This window comes from Meriones unguiculatus, chromosome 16 (genome assembly GCF_030254825.1).
Source record: "Meriones unguiculatus strain TT.TT164.6M chromosome 16, Bangor_MerUng_6.1, whole genome shotgun sequence".
Taxonomy (NCBI): Eukaryota; Metazoa; Chordata; class Mammalia; order Rodentia; family Muridae; genus Meriones; species Meriones unguiculatus.
In genome coordinates, this window is record NC_083363.1 from 52,688,698 (window position 1) to 52,711,040 (window position 22,343).

The 22,343-nt window shown below is 39.3% G+C and overlaps 1 pseudogene; it reads right to left on the minus strand.

Moving 5' to 3' along the window:
* Window positions 1–2,329: 2,329 nt before the first annotated feature.
* On the minus strand, window positions 2,330–4,003 carry LOC110542288 (rab GDP dissociation inhibitor beta-like; annotated as a pseudogene).
* Between the last annotated feature and the right edge of the window lie 18,340 nt (window positions 4,004–22,343).

Sequence of the window (22,343 nt, forward strand, 5' to 3'; positions counted from 1 at the left end):
TGTCCTGTCATGGAGCCCAAAGGCAGGGTAGCACCGCCTGCTCCATGTTGTTAATCCCAACTCACCCACAGTAGCTTTGCAGGGTGACCTTACCATGACTCTCACTTTGGGAACAGAGGCTTGGCCACAATGTTCTCAATGTCCCATAGATTCTGTTCAGCTCATGCCCTATCCACTTGTCCTCCCAAGCTGCCTGGCTGAATTCTTTCAGTTGTTGTTATAGCTCTAATGCAGTACAGCTTCTTGCTAACAGCCATTTCCTATTAACAACTCGACAGCTACTATTTGTGCCTCTGGTCATGGACACCACCATTTAGTGAGCAGGGGAAATGAGTTCCATGTGAGCTGATTAGCTTAGAAGATTCCATGTCTTGGAGCCTCATCTGAAATCTGGGAGGTTTTGCTAAGTGGATTGAGAATATACACTTCTAGAAGGGGTCCTCATGCTTATTGCTGGGTACTATGCTAGACAGCTTCTATGGGAGGAGAGGTTGTCAGCTGAAGTGATGTAACTTCATTAATATATATAAGTATATAATATATATCATATATATGTATAGTGAGTGTCTGTGAGTGTCTGTTGTGTGTGTATGTGTGCAATTTTTGGTAACTATATAATATGATTCCTTGCGTCTTTTTCAAACATCCTTAGTATTATTGGTCCCTCCACCCTCTCCTTCTGCTGACCTTGCTAATCCATCCCAATTTATATTCATATCCCTCTTTTGTTTTGTTTCTTTTTCATTTCTTCCTCCCAAATCACCTGTACCCTGATAGTCCTCGCTCTGACTGCCCTGTGATCCTTTTCCTTTCCTGGTTTCTCAGTTATTTCAACTTATATACTCACATCTGAATATTTAAACCTATAAATAGTAGATTAGAGAGAATAACAACTATTATTGGGGAAAAAAGTCAGTGCAAACATTCCTTTGCTTAGATCATTCTGAGAAAAACATCATGTTTTCCAAGACGAGGGATTTTCAGTAGTTTCTTGTGGATAAGCTATCTGTTTCTGTGTAACGAATTACTTTGATGACGCAATGCCTTCAAGCAGCAGCATTTATGCTGAATTTTCAATGAGTCTGTAGCTGTGCCTTGCTTATGTGGGTGGGTCTGCCTCAGGGTTTTCAAGTAATTTAAATGAACATGGTAGCAGATTTAAAGATAGAAAGATTTACAAGGGGAACATTGTAAATGTACCTACATTCTGTCTAGGAAAGTACTTGTAATGTTTCAAACTTATGCAAGTCTTTATTACTGTTGCTCTATAATTTAGCTTGAAATTATAGATAGAGATACATCTATAGGATCTTTTATTGGGTTTTTGTTTATTTGTTTGTTTTTGTTTGTTCTTGATTTTGTTTTTTACATATGAAGTTAAGATTTGTTCTTTCAAGTTCTGTGAAGAACTGTGTTGGTATTTTGATTGGAATTGCATCGAATCTGTAGATTGCTTTTGGCAGAATGACCATTTTCACTATGTCAGTCTTACCAATCCATGAGCATAGGGGATCTTTCCAACTTTCCAACTTCTGATCTCTTCTTCAATTTCTTTCTTTCTTTCTTTCTTTCTTTCTTTCTTTCTTTCTTTCTTTTTTAGGTTTCCAAAGTTTGCTTTTATTTTACAATACAGAAATCATTTGGAGCCATTTTGAGACAGACATCATTGAAACTGAGGCTGTGTCAAATCAATACTGCATTGCAGCTTGGTCCATTGAAGAAACCATAGATGGGATAAAAGGTGCTTCTATATTTTAGCTGTATTTTACCATATTTTTTTTACCATATGTATTTTACCATAGGTAAATATATTTACCTATATTTTACCATAAGGTTCCCTTGCCCTTTCTCAGCAATTGTAGTAGGTTAAAATACTATATATTGGCTGTCTTCAAACAACTTCTAAGTCTGAAGTTTGGTTAAAAGTTTACACCCACATAAACAAAACATGTGGCTCTTCTATTTGGGCATGGCATCACAAAATTGAGAAAACTTTGAATGTTTTCCCGAACCAAAGAATATTCAGTTTAGACTCCCAATATTGGGATTTGTACAAATTATATGGATTTAGATCACAACTGCTACACTGATTAAAAGATACAAGTACTGCATCAAGTTCTCTACCCATACCAATATTTGCTTAGAACAGCTTCTCCAGTTGAAAAAAAAAAAAAAAAAAGATCCAGCCTGGTTAAACTGAACAGAGCCAAGCAATTCTGACTAGCCATTCCATGAAAACAAGTTAATACATATTAGAAAAGTGAAGGGAAGGAATATTTACTCTTCAGTGTCCATTTTGATCATAAAAGCAGGGCTTACAGTACTGATTTCATACAATATATGTTATCTGCCAAATTTTAAGTTTGTCCTCATTACGTAGTATGCACTGCTGTATAGTCTTCTCAATGTCATTCTTCTTGCTCTTCATTTCTTCAGAGTCAAACTCTGATCCTGTCATCCTCTTATGGATATCTTTAATGGCATCATAGGTTGTCTCAAAGTGAGTGGTAACATCCTTGGCACAGGTAATAAAGATCTGGCTTTCTTTAGGTACAAAGAGGTCACTAATTCTGACAATTTTTTGTTCAGTTGGCTCCAAGAGCTCCAAACCTCACTCTTTCTCTGTCTCTTTGTTCTCCACCGTTGGACTTTCAATGGCAATATACTTGTCCCGTGCTGCCACATTATGTGGAAAGGAGATCACGCAAACAGAGCTATCTGACTTGTGGTTGACTTGGTTCTGCGGAATGTTGTTCTGGCAAGAGATGGCATCATTGATGTTCTTAATACATACGATGGCTAAGGATATAGATCACTCTGATTACCTAGCCCACTTTTTCAACCTAATCCTTTACATAGATTTGATCACAGATGAGATGCTTACAGCGAGCAATCTCTTTTCAGATTTTATGCCAACCACTTTTGCATTTTGCACAATGATTTCTTCAATTGGCTTATTCAACATGTAGGTACCTCCACATACAGCACTTAACCTTGCAAATCCTTGTGGCAGTTCTCCCAGGCGATAGAGCGGGTAATGGTACAGGCTTTTACTGTGTCTTGCCAAAGACTCGCTTAAAGTTTAATTCTATTGATGGTATCACAATACCATCTATCTAAGTAGTCATCTGTTCTGTTCGGAGCAAAAGAATGGCCAGTAAAGTCTATAACATCTTGGCCCAAATCAAACTTTTTATACATGTCTCTCATGGAGGTCTTCTTAGGATTCACACCTTCAAAAGTCCTAGAACCTTTTTCATCAAAGTTGACTACATCAACTAGGCACTACTTGAAGCAGAGTTTCTTTTTTTTTTTTTTTAATTTATCTGACAATTAATGAGGACAGTTACTGTGTTTTTTTCATGTTCACTCTTTTGCTCTGTTGACACGCTCCATGCATTGAGTACTCCTTTATTTTTACTTTTTTATTTTATTTTTCTTATTAGTTACATTTTGTTAATTCTGTGTCCCAGCTGTATCCCGCTCCCTCATTCCCTCCCCAACCCCACATTCCCTTCCTGGTCTCCTCCCTGCCCCTTTCCTAGTCCACTAATAGGGGAGGTCCTCCTCCCCTTTCATTTGACCCTGTTTTATCAGGTATCTTAAATAGTCCCATTAAACTAGATGCCTTGGGCTTCTGCTTCAGTAGAAGGAACCTTGACGATTTTTCCTCCATTACAGACAAAACTCCCTTCAATCACTTTGCAATCCATACAGCGAGTGACCTCTGTGTAAAGCAACATCTTCACCAACTGACCATTGGCCATAAGAATTTGGGAATTAACTCAGCATCCCAGTCTCTTCCTCTCCACATTGATGCTGGTGGTTGTCCTGGTAATTTAAATCTTCTGTATAAATCTTCCAGAGGCGTTATAGATGCAATTTCTCTTCCATGGGAAGGTTTCTGGTCCATGAGAAGAACCTTCTTTCCATTCACTGACATTATCTACTACAGGATGCATTCTGTCAGGCCTAGAACGATCTCCTCGAATTCCTCATTCATGGCGAGGAAGGAGCAAACGCAGGGGCTCTGACTCTACCTCAGAGAAGGGAGCAAGAAGTCCGGCCACTCTGGGCCCTGGAGGAAAGGAAAGAACCAGCCGAGGAGAAGAAAAATGGAGCTGACTAGGAGGCAAAGCTGGGCACCACCTCCTCAATTTCTTTCTTCATAGACTTGAAGTATTTTTCATACAAATCTCTCACTTGCTTGGTTATTGTTACACCAAGATACTTTATGATATCTGTGGCTATTGTGAAGGGTGTTATTTCCCTAGTTTGTTTCTCAGCCCTTTGTTTCTCAGGAGGGGTACTGATGTTTTGAGTTAATTTTGTATCCAGCTACATTTCTCAAAGTGTTTATCAGCTGTATGAGTTCCTTGGTAGAATTTTTGGTGTCATTTATGTAAATTATCATATCATCTGCAAAAAAATGATACTGTGACTTCTTCCTTTCCAGTTGAATCCCCTTGACCTCTTTATTGCTCTAGCTAGAACTTCAAGTATTATGTTTTAGAGATACACAGAGAGGGGGCAGCCTTGCCTTGTCCCTGATTTCAGTGGAATCTATTTAATTTTTTTCTCCATTTACTTTGATGTTGGCTATAGACTTGCTGTACATTGCTTTTACTATGCTTACATATATGCTTTGTACAGATGATGACTCCATGAATTTTAACCTGAATGGGTATTGGAAATTATCAAATTCTATTTTGGCATCTGAGAAGATCATCACCTTTTATTTTCAGTTTGTTTATATAGTGGATTACATTGATGAATATCCGTATATTGAACCAGTACTACATGCCTGGGATGAAGCCTACCTGGTCGTGATGGATGATATCTTTCATGTATTCTTGAGTTAGAGTTATGAGTAATGTATTGAGTATTTTTGAGTCTATGATCATAAAGAAAATTAGTCTGAAATTCTTTCTTTGTTGTGTCATTGTGAGAAATTGACTGGTGGATCAATGGACTTGAATCTAAAACACAGATATAAAACCACACACCTACAAACATGTGATTTTTTACAAAGAAACCAAAATTATAAAAAAAAGAAAAAAGAAAGCACTTTCAATAAATGGTGCTGGTCTAACTGGATGTCTACAAGTAGAAAATGCAAATAGATTCATGTTCATCCTGCACAAAACTAAAGTGGATCAAAGACCTCAAAATTAAACCAGGAACACTAAATCTCTTAGAATAGATAGTGGGAAAAAAGCCTTGATGTCTTTGGCACAGCAGACAACTTCCTGAATAGAACACCAACAGCTTAGGGTCTAAGATCAACAAATAAAAAATATGACCTCATGAAACTGAAAAGCTTCTGTAAAGCAAAGATTACTGTCAAAAGAACAAAAGGACAACCAACAGACTGGGAAAAGATCTTCAACCCTGCATCTAGCAGAGAGCTAATATCCAAATTATATAAAGAACTCTAGAAACTAAACACCAACAAACCAAATGATCCAGTTAAAAATAGGGCACAGAGTTAAAGAGAAAATTTTTGACAGAAGAATCGAAGCACTTAAGAAATGCTCAACAGAAGAGGGAAGGAGAGATTGGGAAGATATGAAGGAGAAGGCCACAGCCAGGATACACACTGAATACATTATAATAAAGAATAAAGAAAAAAGAAAAAAGAAATGCTCAATATCCTTAGTCATCAGGGAAATGTGAATCAAAACAACTCAAAGATTCCATCTTAACACCTGCCAAAATGACTAACATCAAAAACTCAAGTGACAGCACAGGCTGGAGAGGATGTAGAGAAAAGGGAACACCCCTTTATTGCTGGTGGGAGTGCAAACTTGCACAACAACTTTGTAGATCAACTTGGAACTTTCTCAGAAAATTGGGAACAGCTGAAGATGTTTATAGCTGTTCATAATAGCCAGAATCTGGAAATAACCCAGATGTCCCTCATCAGAAGAATGAATAAAGAAACTGTGGTACATTTACACAGTGGAATACTACTCAGATATTACAAAAAGGAAACATGATATTTGCAGGCAAATGGCTGGAACTAGAAAAGATCATCCTGGGTGAGGTAACCCAGAAGCAGAAAGACACACATGGTATGTACTCACTTATAACTGTATATTAGCCATGTAATATATAACCATATTAAAATCCACAGACATAAAGAAGCTAAATAACAATGAGGACCCTAGGGAGGATGCTTAATATTCATTCAGAAGGGCAAATAGCACAGGCACAGGAAGCAGTTGAAGACAGAGAACAGCAAGGGAGCCTAGAATAGATGTCCTCTGAAAGAGTCCACCTAGTAGGGATTGAAGCATATACTGGGACTCACTGGCAAACTTTAGGCAGAGCACAGAGAGACAGGGAGTCTTATGGAAGAATGAGGGATAGAAGACCCGGAGGGGTCAGGAGCGCCATAATGACACCAACAAAGACAACAAATCTGGGCTCATGGGAACCTGCAGAGATTAATGTACCAACTGAGGATGAGGCATGGAGAGGACCTACACCCCCTGCTCAGATGTAGCCAGTTGGCAGCTCTGTCTCCATGTGGATCCTCAAATAAGAGGAGTAGGGGCTCTCTCTGACATGGACTCTTTTGTCAAAAGACATGCCTGCCTTTTGATCTCTTCCCTAGGGCAGAGTCTTTGCCAGGCTACACAGAAGAGGATTCAGGCAATCCTGAATAGACTTGGTAGGCTGGTCTCAGTTGGTAGGGCAGGAGGCCTCCCCTTTTGGAGTAGAGGGAGGGGCCTACAGTCAGCTGTAAAAATTTACAGCAATCTAGGTTATCCTGAGACTCAATTACTAGAGGTAAGTGCTAAACAATCATTCTTTTCTTCACACCCAACTGCTCTGTATTCTTTCAACTTTGTTTTTACTACTCATTTGGATTTTCTTCTAAATGAGCAAACCACACAGGTCCACAAGTAGACATCAATTTCTGCATAAAATGACCTTTTACTATGTAATTTCAATTCTCTCAGATTCAAGATATAAAGCATTTTTTAAAACCTAATCATAGTAAAGGCTATATACAGCGAACCTATAGCCAACATCAAACTAAATGGAGAGAAATTTAAATCAATCCCACTGAAATCAGGGACAAGGCAAGGCTGCCCACTTTCTCCATATCTCTGCAACATAGCACTTGAAGTCCTAGCTAGAGCAATAAGACAACTAAAGGCAATAAGGGAATACAAAATGGAAAGGAAGAAGTTAAAGCAAAACTTTATTGTAAATGAGTATAAAGTAATACTCTCTGGAAAAAAAATACTTATTTTGAGTTTTATTCACTCATAATCACTAAAACACTTTTATGCCATTTCCTTTTGATTTTTATTTTAATTGTCTATGTATTAGCTTTAACATTTGTTTAGACAATAATATGATTTATAGCCTCAAGAAACAATTTTATATGCAATAATTGCATTCTTAAACTATTATATTTACTCCCTGTACATAATTCTGATGATCAGAGAATTAATGAGGAAAGTAAAAATAGTAAATTAAAATGTCCTTTAATGAATGAACAAACCATAGTAACAAAAACATTTACTTCATATATTAATTAGAACAACACTGCATGAGATTTACTTAAGACAATAACAAAACTAATTTTACAATTAGTAAAATACCTATAGTAATTCAGAATGTATTTAAAACAATTTTAGCAACAAATAATCAATAAACTTTAAAGTATACATTTTCAAAATGTATAGGACATCCCATACTCACTTGAACAATGAAGAAAATACAGACATTGACAATAGTAGCCTTGAACATTGGACTAGTGCTCAAAGCAGCTGGATAAGATCACCTGATCAACCTGATTGTTAGGACATTCTTGACCTGTAAATCTGCTCTGACTGCGATGCATTTTTAATATCAAGCTACCTGCAGAAAGAATTGAAAAAAAGTTACAAGTCTTTGAATGAGAAAAACAAGTGGATGCTACTGTCTCTGCAAATTCTCTTATCATATCATTTTCTGATTGATTTTGGAGTGTGTTATTCAATATAGAGGCCAGGGCAGAGTGGAAAACACAGACAAAGGAATGGTTGTGTTTGATCCTTTTCCTATCGCTCATTTTCAGAACCACAGCTACGTACATAAATACTGGCCCAAATTCTAATTGATGTACATGTTTTTATAACACAGATAAATAGACCAAGCACAAGGTACATCAAATATAGTCTCCTAAGTGGCTTACTACTCATGGATAATTGCTGCCACTCTTAATGCAAGGGTCTACATTTGTATTTTAATGTTGAAAAAATATTAAGATACATTCAATTCAATTACATCCTCAAAGCCAAACAAACAGATATGTTAGTGATTGCAACTGTACTTCCTTTAAAAATATTCCACAGAACACAACAAATATTCCAAAGGAAAATGAGAATTTAGCAAGTGTAAGTAAGTTGAATTAAGTCCCATTTAAGTTAAATTGTTAGTCATTTAAGCTAAAAACAGGAAAAACATTTCTGAATAGACTTGATTATGTGGTGTGGAAATTCTGTGTTTGAGTGTTTCATATTCTTTTCCAACCAATTCTATACTGCCAAGCCCTATTTGCTTCATTTAGTAAATTGTGTGAAAATTTGTCTATTATATGCCTCATAATTTATCTTGATAGTTGAACTGAGTGGTAATTTTGATTCAGGAAAATTCAATATGGTCTAAACGGAGAACACAGGCAGCAGAAGCTAAGGGCTATGGGAAGAGGATCAAGAGAATAATATAATAGAAAATAATTATCAGGGCTTCAGTCTTAATAAGTCTGAATATAAACAGACATATCAGAGAAACAGCCTCATCAATAACAGTAAAGGCTGAGTAAAATTAAAATGACTCTGAAACATAGTTTCTATTATGTTTGAGTCAAAGTTTCTAGGCCTGGAGGTGTACATATAGTTACTGACCACATAGGATAATAATTATTTTATTTTTATTTTTATTTCTATTAATTACATTTTATTCACTTTGTATACCCCCATAAGCCTCTCCCTCATCCCCTCCCGAACCCACCCTCCAACCCCTTCTTCACACATGCCCCTCCCCAAGTCCACTGATAGGGGAGCTCCTCCTCTCCTTCCTTCTGATCTTTGTCTATCAGATCTTATCAGGAGTGGGTGCATTGTCATCCTCTATGGCCTGGTAAGTCTGCTGCCCCCTCAGGGGGAGGTGACCAAAGAGAAGGCCAATCAGATTGTGTCAGAGGCAGTCCCTGTTCCCATTACTATGTAACCCACTTGTACACTAAACTGCCATGGGCTACATCTGTGCAGGGGTTCTAGGTTATCTCCATGCATACTCCTTGTTTGGAGTATGAGTCTCTGGGAAGACCCCTGTGTTCAAATTTCAGGTTCTGTTGCTCTCCTTGTGGGGTTCCTGTCCTCTCCAGATCTCACTATTTCCCACTTCTTACATAAGATTCCATGCACACTGCTCAACAGTTGACCATAAATCTCAGCATCTGCTTTGATAGTCTGCAGGGCAGAGCCTTTCAGAGGCCCTCTGTGGCAGGTTTCTAGTTTGTTTCCTGTTTCCTTCTTCTTCTGATATCTTTCCTCTTTGCCTTTCAGGATGGGGATTGAACATTTTAAGTCAGAGTCCCCTCTCTTGATTAGTTTCTTTAGATGTACAGATTTTAGTACATCTATCCTATATTACATGTCTATATGAGTGAGTATATACCATGTGTTTCTTTCTGCTTCTGGGACAGCTGAGTCAGGATGATCCTTTCCAGGTACCACCATTTACTTGCAAATTTCATGATTTCCTTATTTTTCATTGCAGAGTAATATTCCATTGTGTAGACATACCACAATTTCTGCATCCATTCTTCAGTTGAGGGGCATCTGGGCTGTTTCCAGCTTCTGCCTATTACGAATAAAGCTGCTATAGTTTTGGTTGAAAGTCTATTTTATCAGATATTAGAACGGCTACACCTGCTTGCTTCTTGGGTCCATTTGCTTGGAAAACTGTCTTCCAACTCTTTACCCTCAGGTAATGTCTATCTTTGTGACTTAGGTGTGTTTCTTGTATACAACAGATTGCTGGGTCTTGTTTACGCATAAATTCTGTTAGTCTGTGTCTTTTTATTGGAGAATTAAGTCCATTGATGTTGAGAGAGATTAATGACCAGTGGCTGTTAGATCCTTTGATTTTGATGTTGGCTCTGGTCATGAGTTTGTGTGCTTGGCTGCTTATTGTATTACTATAGTAAGGTGTAATTATTTCCTGTGTTTCCTTGAAAGTAGCTAGTTTTCTTGGGTTGTATTTTTCCTTTTAGTGTCTTCTGTAACACTGGATTTGTGTGTAGGTATTGTTGAAATTTGTTTTTGCCATTGAATATCTTGTTTTCTCTGTCTAGGATGATTGAGAGTTTTGCTGGATATAGTAGCCTGGGCTGACATCTGTGTTCTCTTTGGATCTGCATGATATCTGTCCAGGCCCTTCTGGCTTTCATAGTCTCTGTTGAAAAGTCAGGTGTGATTCTAGTGGATTTGCCATTATATGTTACTTGGCCTTTTTCCCTTGCAGCTTTTAGTATTTTTTCTTTGTTCTGTATACTTATGGTTTTTTTTTTTTTTTATCAGTTACATTTTATTAACTCTGTATCCCAGCCGTGTCCCGATCCCTCATTCCCTCCCAGTCCCTCCCTCCCTCCCTCATCTCCACCGTGCCCCTTTCCAAGTCCACTGATAGGGGGGACCTCCTCCCCATTCATCTGATCCTGTTTTATCAGGTATCTTCAGGACTGGCTGCAAAGCCCTCCTCTGTGGCCTAACAGGACTGCTCCTCCCTTGGGGGTGGGGAGGCCAAAGAGCCAGTCATTGAGTTCCTGTTAGAAATAGTCCTTGTTCCCCTCACTTTGGGAAACCAATTGGTTACTGAGCTACCACAGGCTACATCTGAGTGGAGGTTCTAGGTTATATCCATACATGGTCCTTGGTTGAATGTCAGTCTCAGAAAAGACCCTGTGCCCAGATATATTTGGTCCTTGTAGAGCTCCTATCCTTTCCCCATCAGACTAACTCCCCTTCTTTCTTATGATTCCCTGTACTCTGCCAAAGGTTTGGTCATGAGTCTTTGCTTTGAAAACACTGCTAGTTAGAGTCTTTCAGATGCACTCAGTAGACTCCTGTCATATGTTCAATGCACATCCCATCTGTCTTTCTAAACGAGGATTGATCATCTTACCCCATGTCCGCTCAAAACTGGTACAACCACTCTGGAAAGCTATCTGGCGCTTTCTAAGACAAATAGGAATAGTGCTTCCTCAAGACCCAGCTATACCACTGCTAGGTATATACCCAAAGTTTGTTCAAGTACACAAAAAGGACACTTGCTCAACCATGTTTATAGCAGCTCTATTTGTAATAGCCAGAAACTGGAAACAACCCAGATGTCCATCACCGGTGGAATGGGTACAGAAATTGTGGTATTTTTATACAATGGAATACTACTCAGCAATCAAAAAGGAGGAAATCATGAAATTTGCAGGCAAATGGTGGGATCTAGAAAAGATCATTCTGAGTGAAATATCCCAGAAGGATAAAGACAAACATGGGATATACTCAGTTATATAGACCTATAAGATATGATAAACATAATGAAATCTATACACCTAAAAAAGATAATACTTATGGTTTTGATTATTATGTGGCAGGAGGATTTTCTTTTCTGGTCTAATTCATTGGGTGTTCTGTAGGTCTCTTGTATTCTTATTGGCCTCTCCTTTAAGTTGGGGAAATTTTCTTCAATGATTTTGTTGAAAATATTTTCTGGGCCTTGAAGGGGGGAATCTTCTTTTTCCTCTATTCCTGTTATTCTTAGGTTTTGTCTTTTTATGTTGTCTTGGATTTCTTGGAAGGTCTGTGTCAGGAATTTTTTAGATTTAACATTTTCTTTGACAGATACATTGATTTCTTCCATTGTATCTTACACACCTGAGATTCTTTCTTCCATTTCTTGTATTCTGTTGGTTATGCTTACCTCTGTAGTTCCTGTTTTCTTCCCTAAGTTCTTTCTCTCCACAATTTCCTCCATTTGTGTTTTCTTTAATTTTTTGAATTCTATCTTCCTGTCTTAAGCCATTTTGTTGATTTCCTTCACCTGTCTGACTGTATTTTCCTGTTTTCCTTCAATTCTTTCAGCTGTTTGTTTGAACAATCCTCTGTTTCTTTTATTTCTTTCAGTGATTTAAGTATTTCTGCTCTAAAGGCCACAAACTGTTTGGCTGCAACTTCCTGTATTTCTTCATGGATGGCCATAATCAGTTTTTCTTTATCTTCTTCCATTTCTTTATGGATGGCCATAATCTGTTTGAGTTTATCTTCCTCTAGGTCTTTATACATTTTATTTGTTTCCTCTGTTATCTCTTCATGAGCATAAATGTTAGGTCATCTTCTTGAATTTCATTTATGCTGAGGTGTCCAGGCCTACTTACCCCTGGATAACTGGATTCTGGAGATGCCATATTGCTCTGTCTTTTGTTGGTTGAGCTTTCACACTGGCCTCTACCCATTGGGCTATCGTAGGTGTTTGGAGTTAGTTTCTGGTGGTTCCTGGAATCTCGTGGTGGAGGGAATTCCCTTGGCAGGAAGCTAGTAAATGACAGCTGGGTCAGGCAAGGAATAAAGAAAGAAATTAAAGTCTTCCTAGAATTCAATGAAAATGAAGGCACAACACACCCAAACTTGTGGGATACAATGAAAGCAGTGCTAAGAGGAAAGTTCATACATAGCATTATGTGCCTTCAAGAAGAAATTCGAGGCAGCTCATTCAAGCACCTCGATGGCTCACCTGAAAACCCTAGAAAAAGAAGAAGCAGACACAACAAAAAGGAGTAGACAGCTGGAAATAATCAAACTCAGGGCTGAAATCAATCAATTAGAAACAAAACAATTCAAAGAATCGATGAAACCAAGATGTGTTCTTTGAGAAAATCAACAAGATAGACAAACCGTTAGCCAAGCTAACTAAAAGGCAGAGAGACACCATCCAAATAATCAAAATCAGAAATGAAAAGGGGGACATAACTACAGACACTGAGGTTTTCCTGTAGGAACCCTCCTCAGCTTTTTGGGTATAGTCACTATATTGCTGGTGTTTTTCAGGAGTTGCCACAGCTCACCTCAGGCATAGAGACCTGAGTGATAACTGTGGTCCTAGTTGAGAGGGCTCTCCTCTCACCCAGAGAAGTCCTGGAGACAGCTGCCCTGCTTCTGGGTTTCTTGCTGTAAATTTAGTGAGCTGCTGCTGTAACCTGTGCGTCCCTTGGTTTGGTCAGTTTTGTTAGGGATAACTAGTTGCCCCTTGGAGCAGTATCTGGGGATTGATCTTGGGGATCCAGGGCTTTTGTAGGTCTGAGGTTGGGGCCTGGCCTCAGTACCCAAGCAGTAATCTGTGGCGGGTGACTACTGCTCTCTCTCCTGGTAACAGGAGGCTATCTGGTGCACAGCAGGTCCCTGGGATGGGCCAGTTTGCGGGACCTTTTCAAGGGATATACTGGATGGCCTAATTCAGGTCCCTGTTTCCTTCCTTCCCTGTGGGGTTTACTCCTGACAGGGACTCCCAATCTTTCTTGCACTGGGGCGCACAGCTCCGTCTGTGCCGGAGATCTGGGCATGCAACAACTGTCCATGCTTGCGGCTTGAGCCCAGTTCAGTGATGGCCGCTCGTACCCACCGGTCTGCGAGACTTTTTCCAGGTAAAGACTGGGTGACTTGTGGCCAGTCCTGCTGTCTTCCTTCCCCGTGGGCTTTTCTCGCGACTAGGACTCCCAGTCTCTGGTGTTTTTGTGCCCACCATTCAGCCTGGGAAGGTGATCAGGACACGCAGGCATGTGGCTCTGGTCTGGCGACCTGTGCCTAAGGGACCCGGGATCTCTTCCAGGTTCTGGCTGGGTGGCCTGAGAGTGGACCCGAATGATTCCCATGCCATGGGGGTGTGGGTGTTTCCTCTCACCTGGGAAACACGATCGCTATGGTTTTAGGGCCCAGAGTTCAGTCTCTTAGTCGCTATATGGAAAATGTTGTCCTGTTCTTCAGATGCAGTGTTCTGGCGCCACCATCTTGTCCCACCTCCGAATAATAATTATTATTTCACTATATATAACAGTAAAAAAAGTAGTGTTTTCCCATCTGATAAACATTTGATAATCACTCATAACATCTGCTAATAGCAAGTTAAATCAATTTGTCTTTATTAAGGTCCAAATAAAGCTGAAACAGGGCTTACACTACAAGAAACTTGCTTTAAATGTTCATTTGTTTTATTGGTGTCTTCGTTAGGATTACTATTACTGATATGAAATACCATGTCCATAGTGACATGGGGAGGAAAGTGTTTATTCAACTTAGGTTTCCATATCAGAGTTCATTATTGAAGGAAGTCAGAGCAGAAACCTGGAGGCAGGAATTGATGCAGAGGCAGTGGAGGAGTGCTGCTTACTGGATTTGCTCCCTCTGGCTTGCTCAGCCTGCAGTCTTATAGAACCCAGAACACATCAGCACAGAGATGGCACCACTGAAAATGGTTTGGACTATCCACCATCAATCACTAATCAAGAAAATGCCCTAAAGGCTGGCCTACATCAAATCTCATGGATGTATTTTCTTAATTATGGTTTCCTCTTCTCAGATGAGGAAAATTTATTCAGCACAAAACAAGCCCCTCTGACTTTCCTGATATAGTCCTGTTCCAGTGTTGGTTTTCTTGGTAAGCACCATGGTCAGTAGCATTCCTTCTGTATGTCTCTGTTAGCCTCTCCTCTTGTGAATTTTGCAAGTAATTCCTGCTTTACCTCCTTAGGCCAGTCGCTGGTGGCTGTGGCGCAGGCTGGCAGACATGTCTTGGGAAGCAGGTGGAGGTAATCACAGAGATATCGGGTACCCCTGCTTATAAGGTACAAGTAGAGAAATTCCCAGGCAGTTTTCCTTCAGGTAGATCCAAGACTGCACAGCTGCTACAGCATGCCAACCATGGTTATTTGAGCATTTAGGCATCCTTTAAAAAGTATTCATGGATGTAATCTAGTTCTTGTGGACATCAGCATGGTTAAAAGTACTAAGTCCAAACTGACTGCTGTAAAATAAATACTTTTTGTAATATGGGTTAAGATATCTTTAAGAATTATGTTCCTCCTCCTGGTTTTAGAACAAAGCCTGCATTAAGTGAGAGTATGATGGAACTTTTCCAAAACTCAGAAAACAGAATTATCTGATAATCCAGCAATTTCATTACTGAGTATGTTTGCAAAGGAAGCAAAACCAATGTGTAGAGAAAGACAAGCTGCCTGCTGCAGTGGGTCACTGCTGTACTTTTGAGAATAGGCACATATGGAATTGCACTAGGTGTTCATTGATAAATGTATCAAAAGATGTAGTAGAGACACACACGAGTGTGTGCACGTATGCAAAAATCCTGTACACAAACATGGGATACACTAAGGGATACTATTGGATCATAAGCAAGTAAAATGCTGTTATTTATTATTATTACTGAGTTAGACTCAATTACCTGTGTCTTGACTTCTAATAGTACACTTTTTATGAAACTGGGCTCACTAGAGTTTGTGTTTTAATTTTAATCATTATCTACTCTTAGAATTGTATGGTCTTATTGTTTAATTGTTCCCTTAAACAGAGTAAGGTTCTATTGTTGTTTACTTCTGATTAAGTTTAATTTGAAGTCTCATTTTTTTCGAATTATATGGTCGAAATACTTCCTGAGTCCATTTGCTTAGAAGACTTTTTCTATCATTTCACCTAGGGTTATGCCTATCATTGAATGCAATATGAGTTGCTTATAGACAACAGAACGATAAACTCTGGGATCTAAAAGCCTGTTCAATTATCCCATGTCTTTAAATGAATATTTAGGGTATTAATATTTGAAATTCTTACTGAAAGTGGTGTGGTTATTGCTGCCTTATTGGTCTTTTCTTTTTCCTGTATGTGTTCTTAGTCCTATTTTGTTTTTCATTAATTATACTTTTATTCAATATGATATTGACTATATGTACTCATATTTACAGTCTGAAATGTTATCTACTTTATTTTAGCCTCCATGTATCATTAAAACATTTTCTTTTTTCTTCTTCAGTGACAGTTTTCATGGGCACAGTAACCTACTTTGCTGTATGTAGTCTTTTAGAAGTTAAAATACATTATTTCAGGCTCTTTGGATTTTTATAGTTTACACTGAAAAGTCAGTTGTTATCCTGGTGGTGTTGTTTTACACATGATTTATGATTTCTTTCTTGTTACATCCAGTACCCCAGCTTTGTTCTAGAAAAAATTTCCTCTGAGGTCCAGTAATAAGGGATTCTCCATCTATGACTTTAACCCATCTATGGCCATACCAATTTGAACATTATTGTATTCATAATTTGTGCCTATTATTAAAAAATTTGGGTTTTCCACAAGGCCTCCTATTTCTGGAGTATTTCTTTTGTGTTTCCTGAAATACTTTTTCACTGTCATTCTATTTCTCTATTTTAAAATTCTAATACTCTCTCTTATACTCTATCCATTTCAGTTATAAGGCTTCCCCTGAATTTTCTAGTTGGGCAACTGAGATTTTAAATACTATCTTCACTTAAGCTTGAGTTCTTTTCAGTAATTCTAACTCCTTACCAAATGCAATTTTCTTTTTTTGTTTTTTTTGTTTTTTTTTTTAATTTTTTATTTAACTTTTTTTTTTATCAGTTACATTTTATTAACTCTGTATCCCAGCCGTGTCCCGATCCCTCATTCCCTCCCAGTCCCTCCCTCCCTCCCTCCCTCATCTCCACCGTACCCCTTTCCAAGTCCACTGATGGGGGGGACCTCCTCCCCATTCATCTGATCCTGTTTTAGCAGGTATCTTCAGGACTGGCTGCAAAGCCCTCCTCTGTGGCCTAACAGGACTGCTCCTCCCTTCGGGGGTGGGGAGACCAAAGAGCCAGTCATTGAGTTCCTGTTAGAAATAGTCCCTGTTCCCCTCACTTTGGGAAACCAATTGGTTACTGAGCTACCACAGGCTACATCTGAGTGGAGGTTCTAGGTTATATCCATACATGGTCCTTGGTTGAATGTCAGTCTCAGAAAAGACCCTGTGCCCAGATATATTTGGTCCTTGTGGAGCTCCTATCCTTTCCCCATCAGACTAACTCCCCTTCTTTCTTATGATTCCCTGTACTCTGCCAAAGGTTTGGTCATGAGTCTTTGCTTTGAAAACACTGCTAGTTAGAGTCTTTCAGATGCGCTCAGTAGACTCCTGTCATACGTTCAATGCACATCCCATCTGTCTTTCTAAAGGAGGATTGATCATCTTACCCCATGTCCCCTCAATTGATTATCTTTTTTAGGTGTATAGATTTCATTATGTTTACCATATCTTATAGGTCTATATAAGTGAATATATCCCATGTTTGTCTTTCTCCTTCTGGGATATTTCACTCAGAATGATCTTTTCTAGATCCCACCATTTGCCTGCAAATTTCATGATTTCCTCCTTTTTGATTGCTGAGTAGTATTCCATTGTATAAAAATACCACAATTTCTGTACCCATTCCACCGTTGATGGACATCTGGGTTGTTTCCAGGTTCTGGCTATTACAAATAGAGCTGCTATAAACATGGTTGAGCAAGTGTCCTTTTTGTGTACTTGAACAAACTTTGGGTATATACCTAGCAGTGGTATAGCTGGGTCTGGAGGAAGCACTATTCCTATTTGTCTTAGAAAGCGCCAGATAGCTTTCCAGAGTGGTTGTACCAGTTTACATTCCCACCAGCAGTGGAGCAGGGTTCCCCTTTCTCCACAACCTCTCCAGCATGTGTTATCGCTTGAGTTTTTCATCTTGGCCATTCTGATGGGTGTAAGGTGATATCTCAGGGTCGTTTTGATTTGTATTTCCCTGATGGCTAATGAGGACGAGCATTTCTTTAAGTGTTTTTCTGCCATTTGATATTCCTCTGTCGAAAATTCTCTGTTTAGCTCTGTTCCCCATTTTTTAATTGGATTACTTGGATTGCTGCTTTTCAGCTTCTTTAGTTCTTTGTATATACTCTGGAGGTATCTCCATTCCTGATCTCAAGCTGTACTACAGGGCATCAGTAATAAAAACTGCATGGTACTGGCATAGAAACAGAAAGGAGGATCAATGGAACCGCATAGAAGACCCAGAAATAAATCCACACACCTATGAATACTCGATATTCGACAAAGAAGCCAATTCCATTCAATGGAAAAAAGACAGCATCTTTAACAAATGGTGCTGGACCAACTGGATGTCTACATGCAGAAAAATGAAAATAGATCCATATTTATCACCCTGCACAAAACTAAAGTCAAAGTGGATCAAGGACCTCAACATAAAACCAGATACCCTAAATCAATTGGAAAAAAAAGTGGGGAACAGCCTAGAACTCATTGGCACAGGAGACAACTTCCTGAACAGAACACCAACAGCACAGGCTCTAAGAGCAACAATCAATAAATGGGACCTCATGAAACTGAAAAGTTTCTGTAAAGCAAAGGATACCGTCATCAAAACAAAACGACTGCCTACAGATTGGGAAAGAATCTTCACTAACCCTTTATCTGACAGAGGACTAATATCCAAATGCAATTTTCAAATCACAAATTGTCTTCATCATTTTATTCAGCGATATATTTGTCTTTTTGAAAAATCCATAAGGAGTTTGCTGCTCTTCCCTTTAGGTTGTAAGGGGTGTTGGTTGTGTCTTCTTTAAACTCAGTGTGTTCTGTGATGAACTCTATGACTATTCTTTTAGCTTCTGTGTCCTGAGATTAATCGAAGTGATTATTACTGGGAAACATCTCTAAAACATTGGTGGGCTTGGCATCGATGGGAGGCATAATGGCTCAGCATTACATAGAGTTTGTGGTCTTTCAATGTGTCACAAGCATGTGGATTTCTTCCTTTGTGGGTCTCAGGTGGGATTATTGCATGCCTCAGGCTGTGGCAGTGCAGAAACTGCATGACCAGAACTAGGATTCAGAATGTGGAGATGCATGGTACTTGGTTCTTGGAAGACTCAACTTGGAAACCGGCTGTGAAAACTAGGCCTGGACCTCTGAAAGAATCTACCCAGCAGGATATCTAAGCATATGCTGAGATTAATAGCCAAACTTTGAGCAGTGTACAGGGAATCTTATGAAAGAAGTAAGAGATAGAAAGACCTGGAAGAGACAGGAGATCCACAAGGAGAGCAACAGAACCAAAAAATCTGGGCACAGGGGTCTTTTCTGAGACTGGTACTCCAACCAAGGACCATGCATGGAGATAACCTAGAACCTCTGCACAGATATAGCCCATGGCAGTACAGTATCCAAGTGGGTACCCTAGTAAGGGGAGCAGGGGCTGTCTCTGACATGAACTTAGTGGCTGGCTCTTTGATCACCTCCCCCTAAGGGGGGGGAAGCACCTTACCAGGCCACAGCTGAAGACAATGCAGCCAGTCCTGATGAGACCTGATAGGCTAGGGTCAGATAGAAAAGGAGGAGGATCTCCCCTATCAGTGGACTTGGAGAGGGGCACAGGTGGGGAAGAGGGAGGGCAGGTGGTATTGGGAGGAGACAAGGGAGGAATGTCGAATGACATAGTGATAATTGTTTCAAAGATCTGTCTAAATCTTTCCATTTTGCTAAGTTTATTTCTGTGCTGATACCTACTTTGACTGAATGCTCTTAATTAAACATTAAGGCTCTTAATTCATTGTTATTTCCAGTTTGTATCATTTTTGAAATTTACTTAGCTCCACATCTTATTTCCAATCATAATTTTTGTGTTCATCTAACAACATCTCTCTCTTCCTTATAGCTATAACACTAGCTGTCCCTGAGTGGGACACAAATTTGAGAACTAAATCTTGAATTGTGGTCCATCGCCAACAAATCTTCAAAGCAGGCTGAAAAATTAAACTGGTTATGTTGTGCTGGAAGAAACTTTATGTGTTGTTTTAAACAGCGTGGCAACGCTATTTAGTATTTCTGCTCAGCATATATTAATATAGAAGTTATATCACAAAGGATCTTAAGGCATTCTTGGGACATACTAAGGAAAATACAATGTGTTAATGATGCTATGGTACAATATAGTCACTGAGAGAGAAAAGGTCAATTTCTTGGCAGACGGATTATATCCATATGCCTCTTTCTCTGGGCCTACCAGGGTTTATGTTTGAGAATGGATCATAGTATAGATTTTGGACACTATTTACACAAAATTCTCATGCTGGATGCAATTAAAAATGTCACATAGGACAATACTAATCACAGAATTCACTTTCAACCTGTTTAAATTCTCAGAAGTTTAGTTTAACTGTGTTGTAGCACCAATGCAGGTATTCAAGACTGTTTTCACAGATACCAAAATGAGCTCACTTCTCTTTTAGTCTATACACATCTAGTCGTAGTGTTATATAACAATGTTTAACACCCTGTAAGTGGTACCAAAGCAATCTCACTATGAGTAACTAAAAAAATGATGGGCAACAGTGTATGTTTTGAAGATGTGAATGCTTCAATCAGAGGTATTCTCAGTCCCTGGAGCAGTCACTGTGCTGGGATGCATTTTGTACCCAGGAGGGGTGCAGAGGTCTTTGGATGGGTGATAATAGAAGCCACAGAAACACATTCTGTTTTTAAGACAGGGTTACTCAGTGGGAAGCAGAAATGCCACAGTGTCCCTGGAGCAAAGAAACAGAAACAAACACAGGTAGCATCTGCTAACAGTGTTCTCAGTTATTATGCCAGACACAGAGGGCTTCGATATTTAGAACAAAAGAGGTATGGGAACTTTGTTTCTGTTTTTTTTCATTTTAATTTTTATTTTTATCTTTAATTTTAATTTTTCATCAATTACACTTTATTCATTCTGCATCCCCCCATAAGCCCCTCCTTCCTCCCTTCCCAACCCCACCCTCCCTCCTCCCTCTGCATGCATGCCACTCCCCAAGTCCACTGATAGGGGAGGTTCTCCTCTCCTTTCTGATCTTGGTCTATCAGTTCACATCAAAAGTGGCTGCATTGTCCTCTACTATGGCCTGGTAAGGCTGCTCCCCCCCCCAGGGGAGGTGATCAAAGAGCAGGCCAATCAGATTATGTCAGAGGCAGTCCCTCTTCACATTACTATGTAACCCAATTGGACTCTGAACTGCCCTGGGCTACATCTGTGCAGGGGTTCTGGGTTATCTCTACGAATAGTCCTTGGTTGGAGTATGAGTCTCTGGGAAGTTCCCTCTGTTAAGATTTTCTGGTTCTGTTGCTCTCCTTGTGGAGACCCTGTCCTCTCCTGCTCTTACTATTTCCCAGTTCTTACCTAAAATTCCATTCACTCTGCCCAATAGTTGCCCATCAGGCTCAGCATCTGCATTGATAGTCTGCAGGGCAGAGGCTTTCAGAGGCCCTCTGTGGTAGGTTCCTAAGTTGTTTCCTGTTTTCTTCTTCTTCTGATGTCCATCCTCTTTGCCTTTCCGGATGGGGATTGGACATTTTAGTTAGGGTCCTCTCTCTTGCTTAGTTTCTTTAGATGCACAGGTTTTAGTGGGTTTGTCCTATGTTGTGTGTCTATATGAGTGAGTATATACCATGTGTGTCTTTTTGCTTCTGGGACAACTCACTCAGAATGATCCTTTCCAGATCCCACCATTTACCTGCAAATTTCATGATTTCCTTATTTTTCATTGCTGAGTAATATTCCATTGTGTAGATGTACCACAATTTCTGCATCCATTCTTCAGTTGAGGGGCATCTGGGTTGTTTCCAGCTTCTGGCTATTACAAATAAAGCTGCTACAAACATGGTTGAGCAAATGTCCTTTTTGTGTATTTGAGCCTCTTTTGGATATATGCCCAGGAGTAGTATGGCTGGATCTTGAGGAAGTGCTATTCCTAGTTGTCTGAGAAAGCACCAGATTGATTTCCAGAGTGGTTGAACAAGTTTACATTCCCACCAGCAGTGGAGAAGGGTTCCCCTTTCTCCACAACCTCTCCAGCATGTGTTGTCACTTGAGTTTTTGATCTTGGCCATTCTCATGGGTGTAAGGTGAAATCTCAGGGTTGTTTTGATTTGCATTTCCCTAATGGCTAATGAGGCTGAGCATTTCTTTAAGTGCTTCTCTGCCATTTGGTATTCCTCTACAGAGAATTCTCTGTTTAGCTCTGTTCCCCATTTTTTAAGTGGATTACTTGGTTTGCTGCTTTTCAGCTTCTTTAGTTCTTTTGTTTCTTTAATCAAATCAAATCTTGAAAATTGAAATATGTATGTGTAGCTGGATTTTTATAATGATTTAAAAATGAAATTAATTCTCACATATATTCTAGAGTTGCATTAAAAAAGAT